At 50.0% G+C, this 6826-nt stretch overlaps 1 protein-coding gene across 1 annotated transcript in view; it reads right to left on the bottom strand.

Moving 5' to 3' along the window:
• Window positions 1–2184: 2184 nt before the first annotated feature.
• The window catches only part of CRELD2 (cysteine rich with EGF like domains 2), a 636644-nt gene continuing 632002 nt past the window's right edge, over window positions 2185–6826 (bottom strand). The window contains exon 11 of the transcript XR_009555724.1: window positions 2185–2204. The gene's annotated coding sequence lies outside the window, so the exon portion shown is untranslated. The remainder of the gene's footprint in view (window positions 2205–6826) is intronic.

Here is a 6826-nt window from a genome sequence, read left to right as displayed (position 1 = left end):
CCTTTACCTTCCTCCCCCACAACAGACACCCTGTGAGGTAGATGAAGATATTGTATTTATATCCCGCCCTCTGCTCCGAAGAGTCTCAGAGCGGCTCACAATCTCCTTTACCTTCCTCCCCCACAACAGACACCCTGTGAGGTAGAGGAAGATATTGGATTTATATCCCGCCCTCCACTCCGAAGAGTCTCAGAGCGGCTCACAATCTCCTTTACCTTCCTCCCCCACAACAGACACCCTCTGAGGTAGAGGAAGATATTGGATTTATATCCCGCCCTCTGCTCCGAAGAGTCTCAGAGCGGCTCACAATCTCCTTTACCTTCCTCCCCCACAACAGACACCCTGTGAGGTAGAGGAAGATATTGGATTTATATCCCGCCCTCCACTCCGAAGAGTCTCAGAGCAGCTCACAATCTCCTTTACCTTCCTCCCTCACAACAGACACCCTGGCAATCCTCAGGCTAAACAAAGGGCTACAAGCTACATAGGACTAGTTTGTGTCCAACCAGAACAGGAGTGTTGAACTCATTTATTACAAGGGCTGGATCTGACATAAATGGGGCTTTGTTGGGCTGGGCCATGCATGCTGTAAAAAGTAGTGCCAGGTAGTGAAGGTATTTTTTTTTTGTAGTGAAGATATTAATTTTATAAAGGATACAAACATAATTAAAGGTTTTTTTAAATTAAAATGCAAACATACTTAAAACCTATGTGATATTTTGTTTAATAGTCTTTGATAACTGACACCTTCCAAACCTTCCCCCGCCCCTATAAGATGTCTACCTTTTAAGCCTTTCCCCCCTAAAATGGAAATATTGGGGAAAAGTGGGATTTGGCAAAGTAATTTTTAAAATAAAACATCAAGAAAAAACACAAGGATCACAGCAGAATCTAAAAATATAAAATGCTCAGAGCTAGAAAAACATGAAATGGCTGAGCATTGCAAACTTCCCGCCCCCCTGGGTCTACTCAGTGGCTCTTCAGTATAATGTCTCCTTTTGGCTGTGAGTTTCCAGTTTAGAGTACTCTCTCAGGCACCTGTTCTCAAGTTCATTCAGCAGAGACAAGCTGTCTCAAAACATCAACTATGTCCAAGGAGACAACTCCAACAACCAACAGCTTCAGCCAGCATACAACAATGAGCTCCATACCAATGAAATACATTGCAGCACAGACAAAATTGCAATGAAAAATGCAAAATGGATTGCCTCCCCCCCCCTCAGTCAGAATAAAGAGGCGAACACAGTGTTTGGGAATAAACAGGGCCACTTTATTGAATCTTTTAAACGGCACGGGGCAACTAAGTCTGGGCAAGCAAAGGGGTGGACCCACCTTGCCAGACATGCCCGACCCAGTGCAACCACCTTACAGGCAAAATTTAGGTGACCCACTATTTGCTGCAACTCCAGGAGGGACACCTTCTTCTTATTTTTCAGGTTTCCTAAACTGGACTTAAGGTCCTCGACCTTCTGGACTGGCAGCCGTGAAGCCTGCTGGATGGTATCAAGCTCAATACCGAGAAAGGTCAGGACTATGGCGGGGCCCTCGGTCTTCTCATGAGCCAAAGGAACGCCCAGGTCACCTGCCAATTTAATGAATGCGCTCAAAATACGGGCGCACTGCCCTGTCCCAGCAGGACCAATGAACAAAAATCATCTAAGTAATGAACCACGTCTGCCAACCCCGCCCTGGACCGAAGGGCCCACTCTAAGAATGTACTGAAGCGCTCAAAGGCCGAGCATGGCACAGAGCACCCCATTGGGAGTGCCCTGTCCTTGTAAAAGTTGCCCTCAAAAGCAAACCCCAGCAATTCGAAGTCATTGGGATGCATCGGGAGCAGGCGAAAAGCCGACTTAATGTCGCATTTCACCATCTCCACTCCCTTACTGCCTGGTCAAAGGAAGTATAGCGCACTGAACCACAAGTAATCAGTAATGGCATCATTTACTGACACCCCCCCCCCCGGGGGTATGAAAGGTGGTGTATCAATCTAAATTCACCCACTGCCTTCTTGGGCACCATGCAAAGGGGGGAAATTTGCAGGTTTGGAACTGGCCGGGCCGCGAAAGGGCCAAGAATCCGGCCTTCCGCGCACTCCTTTGCAATCTTGTCCTGCACTATCTGTTCCATGCCTATGACAGAACGGAGGTTGGGTGCTTTACCCGCGGGTCCTGGAAAGGAATTCAAAAACCAAAAGTAAAGCCCTCCAACAGGTAATTCCTGTCGACCGGCTTGGGGTACTCACGGAGAAGCTTCCTAAGTAGCTTCAGCCTGATGGGACTGGGCCCCTTTACCAGTCTGCTGAGAGGGGCCCCCAAGCCACTTTCCTCCGTCCCTGGGCTTTGACTTATTACATGCTGAAAAGACGTGTGCTCCCCCACACAGCAGACATTCGTGCTTGTATTTACACGTCTTCCGTGCGCAGACCCCCTGTGAGGTGTATTCCCAGCACAGCAGTCAGGGTTGAACCGACTGCCCCGCTGAAGTGCGGGGTCCCTGGGCATTAGCCTGCTTACCGACCAAATGCCCACTGTCAGCATTCGGCTTAGCTGGAGACATCAGCTGCAGCCACAGCTGATTGATCTGATCCCAGGGGATGCTGGGGTTTAGGGCTGCCCTCATATGGAATTCCTTGTTGTACTGCAACCATGCAGCACCCGAAAAATCCATATACACTTTGTAAATTATATCGCAGTACTGGAACAGCGGTGCCACCCATAGAGGCTGTGCACGAGCTATTACCCCTGTGTATATAAGGAAACCCAGCAGCCAATTAGCCCAGGTCCTATCAACCTTCCTATGCTTCAGCTTTTCTTTCTTTGTCGTCCAGCTCTTCTTTCTCCTTCTTCTCCAATTCTCTGTAAAGAAGGCTGAACACATCTACATACTCTCCCGGCAGGAACTTCTCCCTGGTATTCACTGTCAGGTGATCCCCTAATGGCATAGCCGTATCCCCAAAGGGGCGATATTGAAAAGGAATGGCTCCATAAGATCCCGGGGGGGAACCCCATGGCACCCAATGGGGGCAGGGCCAACCCTGCGGCCACTGCAAAGGCGTATACTGCCCCCATGGTAAGGATCCCCCCGCAGCCAGCGGTGGTGCTGAACCCGAAATGGAGCCTTGCGCCCCTGCCTGCACTGGCTGTTGTGCGGAACTCCAAGGGAAATACTGAGCCAGCCCTCAGGAAGCAGCCACCCTGGAAGTGCCAGTCTGCGTTGCCGATGGGGGCCAAAGGCCCCAAGGTCACACCCCACCCAGCTGTGCCATGTCACCCCTACCTTCTGTCTCCTTTGGCATCACTGCCACTGGTGCAGCTTCTCCACCTTTCCTGGGCCTGGGCAAAGAGCCCTGGGCCTCTCCTTCGTCTCCCAGTCCAAAATCCTCCTCTTCCATGGGACCAGCCTCGCCCTCGGCCACCCGTTCATCCTTATCAGCCAGCCCCTGCAACACAGATAAGCAGGCGAGAACCTCTTTTTCAAAGGCCCTAGTGGAAGTCCTGGCTGCTTTCCACCCTTTCACGGCCGTGGAAGCTCTTGCCCCCACACCTCTATCCCTTTCCAGGGCTTTCAACTGCTGCATGATGGCCTACCTAGTGCAGGCCTCTTCCTCCTCTCTGGGGGCGGAGTTGCCAGACGGCTGTTTTTGAGGTCTGCATAAGGGCTTTTTGCCCTTAGAGGGGCCTTGCCCCTTCTTGGGAGCCATCCTAATTCTCCTGGCTGGGCCCCTGCGGCTGCACCCCCAACTCCTGTTATGGAAGGCTGGGCCCCTGACTACGCAAGGTGCCAGCCCACAGCAAGGTACTCCCGCTGGGCCCACCCACTTAAGGTAGAAAAAGAGGGCAGGGTGGAGGGGGGGCGAGGCAACGACCACCCTCCTAACCGGGCCCCCAGCTGCCCCAACCGCTGTCCCGCTTGTGCTAAAGTCACTCCCCCAGCAAGGCCCGCAAACTGCTGCCTTGTTCCACACCCCAATGGCCACGCCACCAAGTCCCGCGCCACCTCTCCTCGCCGCTGCTGCTGGTTGGACTTCACCAGCCTCTGCAGCGACATTGACGCTCTTCATGGGACCTTCTGAGGCCCTCGCAATGCTTCTGCTCCACCTTCGGCTCACCGGAGGATCGCTGAAATGCGTCCTCCCGGCCAAAAACTTCGAAGCAACTGCGTGCTCCGTGGGCGTGGCTGGGCCTTTAAAGCCCCAGCCCTCCGCCCTCCCCACATCCCTGGATGGCTGGGAAGGCTTGTTAGCCTCCCTTCCTCCCGGGGAGGCAAACCCGGCCCACAGCCTTAGCTGAAGAAGCAGCCAGGCTGGGAGGGGGCCAACTTCTCTATGAAGGTCTCTGGGCCCAGACAGACTACTCTGGGACTGGAATGACAATCCCAGAGTGGAATGATTATCCCTGTGAGTAGCAGAAGTGTTCCCAAAATGGAATGAGGGCCCCCAGAGTGGAATTTCATTCCCAGAATGCTGCTGCTACTCCCAGGGGCTGTCATTCCACTCTGGAGGCTGTCATTCCAATCCCAGAACACAGACTTTATTGCTAGGGATTGTCATTCCACTTTGGAGGCTGCTAGGAACAGTCCCAGAGTATGATTATGATTAGTTTATTTATATTGTGCCCATTCCCCCATAGGGGCTCAGAGTGGAGTACAACATAATAATCAAATTACAATAAAATCATATACTAATAAAAGTCAATTTCAGTATTTAATTGAACAAAATAGCCCAGCAGAACAATATGATGTGATGGTGCAGCAGGACAGTGCAGCAAAATAGCACAGCAGGATAGTACAGTAGGGGAAGCCAACCAATCTAATGGATAGATGGGTAGAGTAGTCTGTTAAGGCACAGAGATGTCAAATAAAAAATCCATGCTGCATTCTCTATGCAACTTTTCAGGAGCTTCCTGCTGAAGCAAGGGCATAGACTTTTCAATTTCCGGTGGGGGGGGGGGAGGGCTGGGGCCTGGCCAGAGGCATTGGATCCAGTGACATCATAGGGAAGAGCCATTGACATCACAGGGAGGGGCCTCCATTATCACTACCTATGAATTTATGGAGAAGCTCCCTCCCCATAAATTTACGGAGCCCCCCCCCCCTACAATGCCCATGGACTGGACCAAACCCAGAAAAAGGTGGGAGTTGGCCAGTGGTTAGAGTGGTATCTCAGAGGTCTCCTGCTGTGTCCTGTTTTTGAAATTCATTTTTTAGAATACTTACTTTAAGATCTGCAAATACACATATCATGTGCATAGGACAAACCAATGGTCACAAATTTGACAGTAAAAGGCAATACAGAAAAGCTTTAGGGGAACATTTTATAAGTTTCCCTGGATGTTCACTTACAGGTGTCTTGCTTCTGCCTCATTAATAAAGGAACCATTCTACTGAAACTGATAAAACTATGGCATCACAGATAGCTTTGTTTGATAAATTCATGGGACTCTGGCCCAGGGCAGAATACAAAACAGTTTCTGGGCACTCAATTTCTGAGCAATGTACAAAGTACAGAGTAGTGGCAATGGTGAAGAAGAAGACAGGGAAGAAGAAGAAGGCAAAGACAAAGGAGGACAACTCCTGTGAGAGCTATGGCTGACCCAAGGCCATTCCAGCAGCTGCAAGTGGAGAAGTGGGGAATCAAACCTGATTCTCTCAGATAAGACAGGGAAGAAGAAGAAAGCAAAGACAAAGGAGGATGAAGATATTATTATTGGATTTATATTTTACCCTATACTCTGAATCTCAGAGTGGCCACAATCTCCTTTACCTCCCCCCCCCCCACAACAGACACCCTGTGAGGTGGGTGGGGCTGGAGAGGGCTCTCACAGCAGCTGCCCTTTCAAGGACAGAGTCTCAGAGCGGCTCACAATCTCCTTTACCTTCCTCCCTCACAACAGACACCCTGTGAGGTGGGTGGGGCTGGAGAGGGCTCTCACAGCAGCTGCCCTTTCAAGGACAGAGTCTCAGAGTGGCCACAATCTCCTTTACCTTCCCCCCCACAACAGACACCCTGTGAGGTAGGTGGGACTATGAGAGCTCTTACATCAGCTGCCCTTTCAAGGACAACTCCTGTGAGAGCTATGGCTGACCCAAGGCCATTCCAGCAGTTGCAAGTGGAGAAGTGGGGAATCAAACCTGATTCTCTCAGATAAGAGTCCGCATACTTAACCACTATACCAAACTTGCTGTCACCAACTACATGTTGTGTTCAGCATATGATACGGTTTATCAGGGAAGCTGTTGATGCCTAAATCATTCAGTTTTCTCTTATACTCAGAAATCAAACTTTCATTTCATTTCATTTCTTCAACATATCCTGCCCTACCCACAAAATGAGCTCAGGGTGGCTCACATCATAAAAACCAACAGCAGCAAAACAATAAATAGGATCAATGATTAATAGCAAAAAAAAAAAAAAAAAAGGCTCGTGTCAGATAAAATAAGTGTGTGTGTGTAATCTAAATGAAACAGTGTACATGCACACAAAAACTCACGCCAGGTGGCGTAGTGGGAGTAGAGGGGAGAGAAGAGCCACGGACTGGATTAAAGCCCTGGGTGGGCCACACGTTTGACACCCCTGAACTAGAGTTTAATTGCACCTCATTGTGATCTCTAAATGCAGCCCCTGCCATTGTTCTTTTTGCACAGCGTCAAGTTGTATATTAAAAGCTTCATATCGCACAGTTTTTAGAAAACATTTTGAGTGAGTAGAGCCTTGGGTTGGATCCAGCCTGTTTCTTTGCTTCATCTCAATCGATTCCCCTCTTTGCTACAGCACTGTTCCACGGGGCTTTTGTCCATGAAGGCCCTATGATCCTGATGACATGAC

This window comes from Heteronotia binoei, chromosome 8, assembly GCF_032191835.1.
Source record: "Heteronotia binoei isolate CCM8104 ecotype False Entrance Well chromosome 8, APGP_CSIRO_Hbin_v1, whole genome shotgun sequence".
Classification (NCBI taxonomy): domain Eukaryota; kingdom Metazoa; phylum Chordata; class Lepidosauria; order Squamata; family Gekkonidae; genus Heteronotia; species Heteronotia binoei.
The sequence above is the reverse complement of the archived record's forward strand: the minus strand, read 5'-3'. Positions and strand labels throughout refer to the sequence as shown.